Below are 15,508 nucleotides of genomic sequence, written 5' to 3' on the forward strand. Positions count from 1 at the left end.
CTTCGGGTGTTTTCCACATTACATGTGGTCCCGATATCAAAAGAGATAACAATTCCAGCTGCGCTGCTGCTCCAGCTACACACCGGATCATCTGGAGGAGTCATCCATCCCCAAAACCCACACCACTTTCCGACGCAACAAGAACAAGACGGAAAACAATCCAGAGAAGCTAAAACAGTCAAAATGGAAATCTTTTTTTAACCAGGCGTTATGGCGAACAACAAAAGAGCTAAATGTATGTTTCTGTTAGTTTATAAATCACTGAACGGATTAGGACCAAACTCAAAGACCTGTTGATGTTATGTCAACCCTCCAGATCTCTCTGGGGTTTTTTTGGTTCTGGTCTGCTCCGCATCCCCAGAACCAAAACTAAACGTGGAGAAGCAACATTCAGCTTGTATGCACCACAAATCTGGAACAAACTTCCAGAAAACTGCAAAGCAGCTGAAATGCTGAGTTCCTTTAAATTGAGGCTAAAACCCAGCTGGTTAGCTTTACCTCTGACCCACTATAACTGGAACATTAACCAGCACATCTGATGTGTATTGATGATTTTAATGATGACACTACTGGTTTCACAATTGGTGACTGTACGTGTTTATGATGTTTTTATGTTTTCATAATGTAAAGCACTTTGAACTGCCTTGCTGCCTAAATGTGCTATACAAATACACTTGATTGATCGATCGATTGATTGATTGATTGAAATGTTTATAGCAAATGGTATCTCTCTATCCGGTACAGCTTGTCACTCCTTCTTAGAAGCTAATTTGGATGCTGAAGTGGTTTGCACGCAACGGGTTATGCCTGAGGCTCCAACCTGCGACAGCTGATGTGCTGAGCTCTTTGGTGTGGAGCCGCTGAGAAACGAGCCGTCTACGTTCCTTCAGGCCAATTGGGCTGAAGGTGGGATGGGGAGCAAATAGGCAGATCAAATATGAATCACTAACCACAGGTGCCCTGAAGGAGGAACAAACTCTGGCTTGGGTACACTTCCCAAAGTATGTCTGCGCTGTTCCCAGCAAGCAGGCTTCTTGGCTTCTCTTCACCGTGAGGTCGCTGACCATGCCCTTCATTATGTTTACATATCTGCACTCCACCGCATAAAGTCAACAAGAGAGCTTATCTTGAGCTAATGCACAATCTCTGCCTTCAAGAGGCAGTACATGTGCCAGATAATGTCACGACTGAAGCCGTTTCAGTGGTGACTTTGTTATCATGCGGTCTATATAAAGATCAGGAAACCATTTGCAGCCTTTTGGCTCAAATACAGTAAAATTTGTCCTTTGGAGTTTATTTGATATTAGATTCAACAGTGATAACTTTTCTAAAATCAGTATACATTTTTGTTGCTAATGAATTGCAGTATAAGTTGCAGAACTTTGTGGAAAGTGTATAATGTATCGTCTACAATGATGACGCAAAAAATCGGAGAATTCACCAAGCGTGCCTCATGACATCACCTGCTCTATAAGCCCCTCCTGCTTCCGTTTGGCAGAGAAAAAGAAAACACTACTGACCTTGCAAGAGAACTCTCCTGCAGTGGAGTTGTTGTGAGCAACTGTGGGGATATAAAAGATTGCCGACAGCAGACAAAAGGGAAAAAAAAGAAAAATCCTGCGCATAAAAGCGGGACTGATAAGCTGTGCAGGTTGGCGATAAGAAACAAAGGCAGTACGTGCCGAAACGCGCCGTGACCGGACCGATAAAGGCCGCCGATAACAGACGCAGGGCTGAAGGTGGCGAAACACAAGCATCTGCAACGGCGCAACAGGAAGAAAGAAGCTATGGAGAACGCCGCAGACGCAGGGTGAAGATGGAGGGCTCCATGTGTCTTCTACAGTTGCACCTGTGAGTAATCTATGATTCGTGAGCGTGTTCCCGACGGGCATCTGTGCAGGCTTCGCTTCCTCTAAATGGGACGACTGAATATGTAATCTGTCCTCTTTCATCCACAGCCTTTATCCACGTACACCGACTCTGCTATGCTGTTGAACACATGGGGGCATGGAAATGGCACGTTCGTTCCTTATCCCTTCCTCACTCTTACGCAATAAAATAAGAGAAAACATCACAAACCAGAAGTTTTATTCCCGTCAAACAAAAAGAAACTGATGAACACTGCTGACTTAACAAAAAATATATCCAGGTGATCATTTATTATGAATTTGTCCTGCTCTGTTTTGGTTTTGAACTAGTGTATACAACCTCTGGAGATGACAATACAAAGAATTATTCTTCATAAAAACAAGAAAATTACAGACAACCTTTAGTATCTTCTTCATGAGACTGCTATACAACAACAGAGTGTCTTCAGTCAGAGGCTTCTTCAGCACCACTGTAAAACGGACTGCTATAGGAGATTCTTCCTGCCCATAGCCATCAGGGTCTACAATGACTCTTTGAAGAACCTTTGATAATATCAGTTACATTTAATTTCCCTTTTAGATTAGTAAAGTATTTTTGAACTGAACTGAATTTTCACTTTAAGTTAATTGTTGGTAAATCACATGAAATCATAGAATAATACATTGACGTTTGCCGTTGTGACATGACACAATGCTAAAAATCAAGAGGTATAATAACTTAATATCCTTTCATCATCTGCCCATCCGGGGATTTTTGAACTGCAGGTAATGTTTGAGATAATTTACAAAAATTAAAACCTACAAGGAAAGCCCACAGGAATAAAATGATAAGAGTGTTTTGTCTGTCAGCACCCTCTGATGGGCTCCGATAGCGACAGTGGGGACAGAGGAACCCTCAGATTAACCCTGAGTTTACGTTGTTGTTTTGATGTTGTCACATCCTCCTGTTGGAAATCCTTACACGCAGATTGTACTTCATGGAAACAGGAACATCAAGGGAGGCAACAAAGAGGCAGCGCGGAGTTACTTTCACTTTAAGTAGAGCAAGTCAATCCTCGTCTATGTTGGCTCTGCTCTTCAGTGTTTTCTGTCAAAGAATTCCCATCTAAGCTGCCCCGTCTTTTTGGGAGAGCAATTTTGCTTTCCCAGAGATACAGCAAGCTGTCCTCTGTCTGTCAGTCGCAACATCAAGCACGTCCAGTGAACTGGCCCTGTTCTCCCAAGAAACTGAGTCCAAAGATGGGCGTCTTGCCATCTTGGACTCAATCTGTATCCACAGCTGCATGCAGACAGATCGCCCTAACAATCGCGTCCAGTCATTAAAGCCAATTTTATCTCTGACAAAAGAGAAAAAAGGAAAGTAGGGGAAGTTTTGGGGAGGCAATTAATATTCCTAAAGAAACAGAAATCTCCTTGAAGGAGTTCTCAATAAACCCTCTCCCTGCAAATATTATCCTATGGCAGATGAATGATGGCGCTTGTATAGAGTAAAGCGTCTTGTTACAGCGGGAGAAGTATGCGGCCCGTCATGGATGAGACTCAAGAATTGATAGCAGCTCATATCACATTCAAGAAATCTGGGTTTGCTTTCTTCTGGCTATGCCGGGTATGCTCTGCGCGAGCCAAAACGTATCCAACCTTTTACATCCCATAATGAAACCATGCCCGCTATCTGCAGGAGCATATCAGGCGTTTCAATACCATTTTGTTGTTGCACATGATGTGATTGAAACAAATGTGTGAAGGAAAACAGAGCTTCACTGCTAATACAGTCTGTTTCTGTGTTTTCTGATGGATCAACGAAGCAGGACACGCAGCTTCAAAGCTTTATCAGGACCGCGGTTTTGTTGATAATCATCAAAAAATGCTAATGACAATCTGACTGCTACGTGCATCTTTGAAGCGCCAGATATTGGGCGTTATTGCTGTCTGGGCCTATTCAATGTCCAGTTCTCAATCTAAATAGCACTAATAACAAGCAGCTGCACACCGCTTTCGAGTGCATCAAATGTGTGTAATCTTTACACGTCTTTTGTCTTTTTCTGACAAAAAGATCCAATATTTTGCCACAATGCAGGCTTCAAGTCCAACTCGGAAACTCTCAAAACATTTCTTACTATGTAAGAGGAATTATGTTAGAAACTGAATTTCAATTCATTATAATTTATATAATTCACTGCACCATTGTGTGCAATCTTTTTTTTTTATCACAGCTACGTTCATAAACCGCTAGTTCTAAAACACAGAACATATAAAAAACTGGTACAACAGGATTTTATGTAATGTTCTACTTATAGATTATTTCACTTGAAATAAAGACCTTTTTTTCTGGATGACTAGATGAATTTGGCCTTCTTGCTGTTTTATTGTGTAAGGCAGCAGCTAAGCAATAATTTTACAACATTTTTACACCTTTTAAGAAACTTTTTCCCTCAAATTGCCATCCACTGAGACACCATTTGTTTTGCAGAGCAGTTTAATTGGCAATATATATTTTAGCTCGTCTCTTGTAATTTAGATTATGTGCAAACTGTGGTTTGGTTCTGTTCTGTAGTTGAAAACACAATATATTTCTTTTTTACACAAGTCCCATTGTGTCAGCTTTAACAATTTCTACCTGTATAATTAACGGGGGTCTAACCTTTCAGAACTATCCAATCAATTAAACACTATTCCACTAAGTAGTTAAGTAATCGCAGCTAAATGCCCACTCAAATGTTTTTTTTTTTTTAAATTCTTTACTCTTTCTGTGTGTATATTTTTGTATTCTATCTTTGTGTGGGTCTATTTGCTGTTATTGCCTGTCACTTTGCTTCTGTTGCACACAAATTTCCCCATTGTGGGACAATAGAGGATATTTCTACTCTTGCAATAATTTGAGTTTTTTAAAAATAGTTATATTTACTGCAGTTTAATCGTAATATTGTAGGAATAATAAAGCTTGGTGTGAAGCCTTCTCCACTCCTACTTTCTCTTTTATGGTGAGTGTGTGTTACCGGATATATCTATATACACACACATTACTGTATGCTTCTTGATAAAAGTCACCAGTCTGAAGTTTGACCAACTGCTAGACACTCACGGTGACATTTACATGATGAATTGTCACTTAATGGATCCGTAACTCCTGGACTTCTCAGTTAGAAGTGCACCGAATACGGCTTTCCAGACAAAAAAACAATTTCTGGTTCCCTTCAGATTCTGGTTTTGACTGATTCTATTTTTGTTCAACGACTGTAACGTAAAATTAAAAATCGTAGTTTTGAGTCCAACAAAAAGTGAAAAGATTGCAAAATTAACCTTATTTATACACTCAAAGTATAGGTCTTAAAAAAAACTGACATACATGCTGTCGGTTGGTGGTAAATAGTGTGATGCACTAACATACCAAAAAATCTGACTCTTTCAGTACTTAACCAGTAGCTCAGCAACCAGAGTGGATCGATTTCAGAATAAGTAAATTTTGATATCACTGACTCATCCTGTTGAATCTTCAACGGATTGAATATACATGTAGACAAATATTAGATTCTCCCAGTTGAGTTGAGTTTCTTATCCACTTGATAAAAAATGACAAAAACAACATCTGAAAAACATATTAGATTGTTTTGTTCTGAAAATTGGTCAAATGCACAGCTTCATATTAGAATTTCTTAATATAGAAGACTGAAATTTCTATTAAAATGAAAATAGTACTATTTCATTTAAAATGGGGAAAAGACAGAGTTGCTCCTATTCTGAGCCAGTCAAGCTCATTTGTATGTCACATTTCAGCAACCGTGCAGTTCAAAGTGCTTTACGTCATAAAAACAGAATACAGTCACCAATTATGAAACAAGCAATAAACATTACATTTTTGTCAAATCAGTGTTCTGGTTACTATGAGTCAAAGGCAACTCTAAACCCTTTGTAATGTTTATGTCTCTGAAGGTTCAAGTCAACCAAAGATAAATGCATGGATGAGTTTCAAAAAAATATTTTTTCCACTACTAACATGAATGGCTCACTCAGTAAAATATGCTCAGACCTTTTGTGTCCACAGAGCAAAACTGATTCTGCTTTGAAGTGGACGGCTGATATCTGGAACAGCAGTTTGTCACCGATCCTCCAGCTGTGATGGGCTGGTAATTTTTAGAGAAATAAGATATTGAAATATACTTTTTTAAAGCATCACAAAGCTAAGTCCGCTGTCAGAAAATGAGTTCCCATCCAAGCAGTAGCATCACATGCAAAAAGATGCAAGAGATCTGCTTGAGATCAGTTCTCATCTCTGCAGGAGTACCTGAAATATTAAGCAAAGGGATCATCGCGTCTAGTTGTTTCAGACATTAGCACAGCTATAAAGGGGGGAAAATAAAAGTGAAAAACAGGGGAGAACTTCAGCTGTAATTACATTGCGTTTCGTTGGGGGATGTGAGCTGCACCGATATTCGTCCCCACTGTGTTTGATTAGCTACAGTTTCAAAACAGTCACAGATCTCTTCTCTTATAGTAACATACGAGCTGGCCACATAAGCTCTAATTTATTCCAAGGAGTTCCACCAGCAGTCTGTGTTTTCTCGGGGAGCCTCCAACATTAAAGGCCGCTGGGCTCTATTTCTGTCATATGGTTGACTTTCACAGAACCGAGCTCTGACGAGTGGCATTTGGAGCGGTGTGTGTCTACGAGTGTGACGACTCCGAGATGGGAGAGAGCGATTGTAGCCCGGAGCAAAAAAAAAAAGTTTCTCATCAAAGCCTTCGTTTTCAGGGTGTGACCCATCTCGGTTCTGGGCCCACGTAACCCGACGCCTGCTGGTGATGGCATTTTGTGCTTGCACACATGCAGGGCTGCATGCGTGTGTGTGTTTTGGCCAGGGGGCGACAGGGGTTTAACGTCCAGCATCTAACCGAGGCCAGCTCAAGCCAGCAGAGGGCGAGGGACAGCTGGTCTTTCATTGTGGGCTTTTTTAACAGAGATGTGTGTCGTTCTATGACGACGTACGCTGCTGACCCAGTCAATGTAAAAACCTAAATGTAAAGAAGATTTTGGGTCTGCTCTGGATTTCATTGTGGGGTATTACATTAAACAGAGCAAAATACATTTTCACACCTTTCAGACTGTTATTGTAAAAAAAAAAAAAAAAAAAACCCAACAACTTTGCATTGGTGTATCAAATAAAACCCCAACATAAAGCTACTAAGTTTTAACTTGAAATTTGATTAAATAGATGTTTGTCAAGACGCATTCTGGTGTTAAAATTTCAAGCAAAAGTCAAACCAAAGGAAAGGAGACCGAAAACCAAGCCAAACAAACTGTTTATCACTGGAGTCATGCCTTCTTGTCCTCACACTCCAGAGTCCTTATATAATGGAGAGCATATTCTGTTACAGCATACGCTGATTCCATGTTGTTATTTTTAGCATCAAGCGGCACAGCTCGTCCCGTCATCCGACAGGGTGGCACTGCGCTCCTATAGCGCCCTGAGAGCCAGCGACCCGCTCCTTTCTCCAACGCCCAGAGAAGATAGCACACCAGGAGTGGAGAAATAAACGTGCTGATTGTCGGGCTCCGGAAACATTTACCTCATCTATTAACCCCTCCCCACACGCCCAGCTATCGACCCCCTTTCACTACGCACTGGCCAGTTGGTTCCCACACTCCCCTCATCTGTAGCGAGCGTCACGGCTCTCCAACCTTACCCCCACCAATGGGCCAATCAGCAGCGACCTCATCATGCCGCTTTACAAGCATGCACTGCAAAATATGATGCCCATACTTTCTGTGCAGACCGAGTTCATCGTGGGATGATCTTTCTAAAACACGAGGCATCAGCAATAAAGTGGAGTTTTGCCTCTTGTGTGATTTATTAGGATTTATTGGACTTAGATTCCAGTAAATCACAGAACCCAGGCCTCATACCCACTATCGTTCAATCATATCTTTGATTGTTGCAGTATTAACCCTTCCAGACCACTCAGGTCTTCTGGTTCTGGTCTGCTCAATTATTTAATATAATGTCTGTTACTGGTTTCATAATTGGCGATTGTATGACGTGCTTATGATGTTTTCATGATGTAAAGCACTTTGAACTGCCTTGTTGCTGAAATGTGCTAACTTCATTAATTGACTGATCTTTGGCATGAACTCTAGTGCAAAAAAAGGTACAATTTTGTACATTAGTTTAAAAATATCAGTAAAAAAAAGTTGATCTTTTCCCAGATACTTAAATAAATTCAAAAAGTATCCAATAAAATAGTGAGAACAAGTGTTTAAATTGATGGTATTTTTACACAGAAAACTAACAAAGTCTGAGCTTTACTTTGCCTCACACTGTTCAAATCCGTTATCTAAATATGAAGTATAACAAAAGTATAAGCCTACCATGGCCATCTGAAAAAACTGACAGCAGGGCAAAGACAGCATTAATTAAAGAAGTCAGTGAGAGGCCCACGATGACTCTGGAAGTCTTGCAGAGATTCACACATCATGTGGGAAAGTCTGTCAACATGGTAAGTTTTACTTGTGCCATCTACAAGTTTGGTCTTTGAGGAAGATGGCTAAAAAGACAGTCATTGTTAAAAGAAAGCCATGAAAAGTCCCGTGTTTGCTTTGTAGGGGGCAAAGCAAACATGTAGTAGAAACTACTGCGCTAAAAGACTAATAAATTCACCTATTTGCCCTAGCTGCACATCAATATTTGTAGCTAAAACACTTCACATCCCAATGAATACTCATTTAAGCTGAGAAACATGGTGGTGGCAGCATCATGCTGCATCCATTATCCTTTGCTTAATCTAGGATCAGGTCACAAGGACAACAGTTTAAGTCTAAGCTTCACTCTCTCAAGCCACTTGGCCAGGTCCTAACGGAGAATCAGGTCGGTTGTATTATATTATATCGTAGTCGTACTATAACATCCTTTCAAAGCAGAAGAGTTGCTGAAAATGTCAACTTGAAATCAACTTTCTCCAAAACAGTTTACAGTTAATAGTCAAAATAATGCAAAAGTTCAAAATTCAGGAAAACAGTTACACCGATGTTGTTGCACCATAGAGCGGTATTTATTAGTATTAAACCCTCAGATATTCCCAGTGAAGTTTCTGGCATTTACACCCCAACAAATACACCAATGCTCTCTGGACACAGCGGTTTCCACCCACTCATGTTAGCTTTACACCTCAGGTCAGAATTATTGTACCCCCTGATCAGATCATCACAAAAAAAACCCTCCATTGAAACCATCACTGTAAAAACTGTTCATACTTGTATTCCTTCTAACAGAACCAAGACAACATCTCCACAAAGTTTAATTGTATTGATGTTCTGAATTGTAACAAAAAAACTGAAAGGTGACCAGGCCAAATGTATTAGTCCTCCTGTGCTTTCTTTACATCCAAGACAAATCTGACCACTCAATTTCTCTGGACTTTACTTATTGCATAAGGGTAAAGGCTACACTGCCATTTCCAACAATTCATTGTGTCTAGAGCAACTGTACGATGCACCACTGCAAAGCCTCAGGAGACAAATTCTACTGCAAACTAATCTAGGTGTGGCTGTAAGCCCCAGATTTCTAAAACTTTGGAGAGAAACATAATCAGAGGTCTCTGCCATGGTGATTGTTGCTCAGTTGTCCTCTTTTGGTGTTGATGTGTCAAGGAGAGCTCTTCATCATGGAGGACTTTAAGGTCACCATGCAAGAAATATCCCACTGCTGAAACAACAGCAATGTAGATTTTATGGGCAAAGTGACCAAAGTGTGCCCATAAACATTTGAAAAATGGGGATTTGTTTTAGAAATCTGTTCTTTGGTCTGATGAGACTACACTTGAGCTCTTAGGGCACAGGGATGTTGCCTTTGGTTTGGAGAAGAATGGGAAAAGCCTTCAACCCTAAACAGAGTCCTCACTGTTAAAAATGGTGGAGCCAAGATCTCAATCTCATTGAGAATCTGGTGCTAAAGGTCAATGTCAATGCTCAAAAACATGCAGTCTAGACGAGCTGGAGCAGTTTGCCATTGAAGGGTTGGTTTGTATACCTGGAGAGACAGATGCCAACCTTGTGAAGAACTGCAGGGACAGGTTGCTGTCCGTTGTAAGACAGAAAAACCACACTATTGACCATTACATGGAATAAGGGATAATAATTTTGGCCTCGTCATTTTTCAGTTTATTTCATCAAAGGGCTAACAATTCTGACATGAACTGTAATTAGTGACTAATTGTGAGGTGTTGGATTCTTGTACCCGGGTGTGTGGGATTCATTTTGGCTAAGTAAGCACAACCAAAACATACGGCAACCTATAAACTCATAAAACAACTTCTTTTTTAATATGTGTCTGAGATTATGTTCAGTTGTTCGCCTCCAGGAGAACAACACATGGGTATGACAGAAAAGTTGGTCATCAGGTAAGCCAATCAGACATTCACACTGTTTTCCTCACATTCTTACAGACTGTTGTTCTTCTGGATGCTTCACTGTGGGACCATCCGTCTCCTTTACGGGTTTCTCAAGGTTCTTGGCAGAGTGAAAGGTTTCTTTGATCAAAGGAGCCAGAGTACGGTTCCAACCCAGCAGCCCGCAGCTATCCAGACAGTTTGTTTATTCTGCATCGCCATGACAGCAGATAAGCAATCTAAAAATACAGGGGACTAAAGAAGCAGGTAAACGCTGACAAAGTCAAACGCGCAGGTTACAAAGACTGAATCTGAATAGTGGAAGAAACAGCGAGAGATAAAAGGGAAATGCCCGTTTCCAGTGCTGTTCCATGCAAACACTAAGAACAACAAGGTAGGCTAGGGGTGCCCTTCAAAATTCATTTAAACTTATTCATAGACCGGAAACTTTTTTTATATGTTATAACCACAAACTTCACTGTATATTATGGGGATTTTATGAGACAGACCAAGACAAAGTAGGGCATTATTTTGAAGTGGGAGAAGAAAGATAGTTTTCACAAATGAAAAACTAAACAGTTTGGCATACTTTTGTATTATTTATAGAACAATCTTTGGCAACAATTACAGCTGTGATTCTTTTAGGGTACGACTTTGCCATGACTTTTCTTCAAATTGCCCGATGTTCGGTGCTGACCGTCCTCATCTCCATTAATTTTCACACCAACTCTGACCAGCTTTTCTTAAAGAGAAGTATGATTCTGTCATCACCATGGTTCTTATGGGGATGTTATGTTCAGCCTCATTTGCTGTGTTATCTTTACACCAAATATAATACTTTGGATTTAGGCCAGAAATTTCAAATTTTATGTCGTCTGACATGTTTGGTATGTGGAAGTTTGGCTTCTCACAAACTGTGAACTCCTGATTATGTCTAATTATAAAGGGCATAAATACATTTATAACACCTTCTAAGCACAAATCAGTGAACTTATTCCCAGCTGAGATTGTGTCTTTGCATTTTTAACAATGAACCAAACAGATGGGCAGAACAGAGAAAGAACCGGCTTATTTGGCTTTTTAATTAATAGCATTAAAAAGAAAAGGCTATTTTTCATCTACCTTCTTACAAATAATTTTTGGTCTAGCAAATATCTATGTACACTTGAAATAAGACAAAATGAACTCACAAGAAACGTTTCAGCAAGGTATAGGAGCTTGTTTTAAGTTAATAATTTCTTAGTATTTATGAAAAATAAGTATAAGTGAAATAGTTTGCCAGTAAAACTAGCACTTTTTCAACAATATCAAGGAATTACTGACTTGAACTAAGCTCCTATTTCTTGCTGAAAACATACTTGCAAGTTAGTGCATTTGAAATAAGGCAAAACAAAGATATTTGCACTAGAAACTAGACCAAGAATACTTGGTAAGATTTTGTGTTTTTGCAGTGCACAAGGGGAGCTTCAAAGGGCGGTCCAGTGTAACACCTCGCTGAGATGTCACCCTGATAAAAACAAACCACAGCTATGAAAGTCGCTGGATGCTTAGGATGGAATATGTCCTGCATGCATCAGGAGAAACGTAGCTCCCAGCTAGGGTTGCCCTGCCGCGTCTCCTATCCCTCCAGCTCAGACCACAGTCATGCAACACTACACCTGCTAACAAGGCACCCAGACATTTTGTCTCCACGATTTACTTTCCTCTGCATTCACGTACACTTGTTTATGCCGAAGTCGACCGTGATCAGATTACTTCTTTGATTTTCAGCCATCTTTTCATTCAGTGTTGTCACCGACTGAAGGCCCTTGGTCTGAACTTTGAACCTACGAGGCGGGATAGCAGGAAGGTGAGGCAGGGTTGGGGTTAACTCATTTACGATTCGCACCATAAAGCTTCTTGAAAGGTCGCTGGGGCTGAATAAGCGAGGGGGGGATTTGTTAACCTTTCACCTTCCAACACGCCAAAAGTGTAGAGTCACAGGAAGCGGCCTCTTGAGAGCGTCTTTTGTAAATGATGTTTGTATGATGGCGCACGTGAAAAGGCACGTAGACGTGACCCCTCCCCCCATCCCCATGCCGTCTAAAGAGCAGGTGTTTGTGCAAGCTGTCCCAGGAGAGCGACCGTGGCTACAGTGTTGTGTGATCGCTCCCACCTGTGGAGATCAAATATGAGACATTTATTATACAGGGGGGACTTATCTGCTGCTCCCTATCTGATGGACTATGTAACGGAGAGGCCTCGGACCGATCCACTTTCACTGCCCTGAAAGGCTGGAGAGGTGACCCAAAAGGAAATCATTATGCGAGAACACAAAGGCATCGTAGGTGTGGAGGAGAAACTCTCTAGCAGGGCGCTGCCCTCTCCACTCCCTGCTCGCCATGAAGACTGGAGCCGCTGGCTCGCTGCGGGGATAAAAAGTGTTTGTAGCTCCCCGCTAGTTTGTGGGAGGTGTGTGTGTGTAAAGTCTGCTTGTGAAATAACTAGTTACCACATTTCAAGTAAATTAGGGTCTTTAGAGTGATAAATCCACATTCAGGAAGTGGTAAACATTATATTTTAGTCTTGATTATATGCTGAAAACTGCACATATTCATGCTGAAGAGTTGTAATACATTCAGATTGTGGCTTGTGTGTGCTGCATTGTGAGCTTCTCAGCAGTTCCCCGGCTACTACAGGCTGCTGACTATATTAGACTCTGCAGTCGTATCCATTGATCCAGGTTACATAACAGGCCACCAGATCCAGCAATCCAGCCGTGCATCACATAGTTTTTATACAAATATAAAAGGTAATTGTTTCATAAATGGAACCTATTTGAGATTCAGAGAGAAATTAGCTTCATACCTGACATACTCAAATCTGAACCTTCAGAGTCAAATAAAGACAGTTACAAAGTCGGCCTATCACCTTAAGAACATTGAGAAAGTGCTCATCAGCAGGGGATAGTGATACTACAAAATAAAATTTAAAAACATCTAAAAGCCTGGAAAGTTACAGATCAAGCCTACTTTAAATATAAAAAATAAACATTGCGTTTCTAGAAGAACAAATTTGCTGTGGGAACTTTAGAAGTGTGTTGTATACTTTTTTCCCTTTCTTATTTTTTCTATGAATTTGACCATAACAAGCAGCGGTACATGCAGTGACGATGAGCGTGGCATTTTGGCAAACATATTAAGCGTCCAGGTTGAGGTGTATTATTTTTATCACGTAGAACAGAAAAGGCGTGGAAAATGTTAATTGTTTCTGATGTGTCACATGACACAGCCCAGCCATATGTAGCAGGGTTCAGCCCAATGTAACTCCTGGATATCAGCATGAAGACATTAGACTTTAGCAGCACTAAATCACTCTTGTAGTTTAAATTGAAATGCGTTCAGACCAAGGATGCAAGATATTTTTTGTGCTGATACCTCACATGCTAACGATTTCCAACTCATTTTTATGAATATTTGATGGATTCCACTAAATACAGAATGATAATTTAGACTCAACTATAGTTGAATGGAGATATAATAAATATAATAAGATGTAATAAAAATAAAAAAAAACTAATTTGGAGTCTCTATTTTTCATTTAACACGTCCATCTAATAGCCCTATAAAAAGAATTCACTTTCTTGGATGTTTTACCCTGTTGCCCTGCAACAGACGGGCAACCTGTCCAGGATTTACCCCGCCTCTCGCCCGGAACGTTAGCTGGAGATAGGCAATGTAAAGAAAAGTCAGCATCCCTCCTGACCCCACTAAGGGACAAGGGTGTGAGAAAATGGATGGATGGATGGATGTTTTACCCTTGTTACCTTTACAAACAAATCCTGATCAGTAAAATCTGTTTTTCTTTGACAAAAAAATATCAACTTAAATATTCTAAATATTTTCTTTACATTGATGTATTAGACGTTTTTTGTGTCTGTGAAAAAAGCCAACTTTTGTTTATCAAGATTGATGTGCAAAAGCAATAAAAAGGGTAAGACATCCAAAGGGGTAAATATTTTTATAGGCTTTGTAGGATTTTTTAAATTCTATAGTGAATATCCATAAACCTACCAGGATTTGTCATATCTACTGATGCTCAAGCGGTACCGCTCCACTTCCGGCGTCGATTCCTTTTTTAGCTCACAACTCTTCCATGTTAGCCAAACACACACATGCTACTAGCATTCTTGCATATGTAAATAATCCATCCTGTTTTCCTCGGAATAAACAAGTGGGAAAGGACAAAGGGCAAGTTGACAAAAAGCTACTTCAGCAGGAAATAACAGTGCTGTACTCTAAACTGGCTAGCTAGTGGCTAAGTTAGCTAGCTAGTAAATTTGTTTACAAGTGCTTCCTTCAGCTGCCCCATTTTATGACAATGATAATAACCAACAATAATCATTCTCTGCCTGTTTCTGTTAGCTTTATAGTCCTAAAGGACAGAGTTTAGGAGCGTGCTGTAAATACTTTCTCTGCTCCGGGTTAAAATGAATTATTTAAGTTTGTTAGCATTAGCGCGCATTAACAAAACAGATCAATTCAAATTACAGTGGACACTCTAAACGTAAGAAAAGCAGTTTAACAAAATGCTCATCTCACATAACTAAAAATGAAACAACTCAATAAATCTGGGTCAGCTGCTCAGTCAGCTTAATCTTCCATGTATCGTGGCTCATAAATTTCCTCGTGTCGAGCCAACAGTATAAAATCCTCTCATTTTGCTCCAATCCTGTCTCTGGAAAAAAAATCTCAGGGGTCTCCAACCCTAGTCCTCAAGATCTACCTACAGATTTCAGATGCAGTCTTGCTCCAGCACACCCACCCCACAGAGCAGCCCTCCTCCACACAGCTTCAACTGGGCTAGTGGCAGCACCAATTAGCAAACACCTGCTGGAAATGTGTGTCTGCTGGGCTTATCACACAAACTACACCACTCATAAGAACGATTGTAAACAGCTTCAATGGACGGGACGGAGAGGCATTGTTGTGATGACGTGCTGAAGGCGGAGTTTAGGAAAGATTAGGAGGTTCTTAAAGAGGTAGATTCCAATTTCAAGGCATCAGATGTGGATATGATGCAAAGGCATGTTTCTTTTAAGCTGTTTATGTACAACATTTTTATAACAACCGAAGGTAAAACAGTGGCTTGACTGAGATATAAAATGGCAGGTACAGAGTGTTTGTTTTTATTTAACAAACAATAAAAACATTCCTTTCAGAATATATTCAGGGACTAGAATAATAAAGCCAAAGAAAAACCAAAGAACTACTGAAGATTAT

The 15,508-nt window shown here is 40.3% G+C and overlaps 1 protein-coding gene and 1 long non-coding RNA gene across 2 annotated transcripts in view; one reads left to right on the forward strand and one right to left on the reverse strand.

The window, feature by feature from the left end:
• Window positions 1–15,508, reverse strand: part of rnf43 (ring finger protein 43) — a 102,707-nt gene that overhangs the window by 61,753 nt on the left and 25,446 nt on the right. The gene's annotated exons all lie outside the window — the stretch shown is intronic.
• Window positions 1,512–4,824, forward strand: LOC116728585 (uncharacterized). Its single transcript, XR_004341000.1, has 2 exons — window positions 1,512–1,851; window positions 1,959–4,824. It is a non-coding gene; the product is annotated as an uncharacterized LOC116728585 (long non-coding RNA).

This window comes from Xiphophorus hellerii, chromosome 11 (genome assembly GCF_003331165.1).
Source record: "Xiphophorus hellerii strain 12219 chromosome 11, Xiphophorus_hellerii-4.1, whole genome shotgun sequence".
Taxonomy (NCBI): Eukaryota; Metazoa; Chordata; class Actinopteri; order Cyprinodontiformes; family Poeciliidae; genus Xiphophorus; species Xiphophorus hellerii.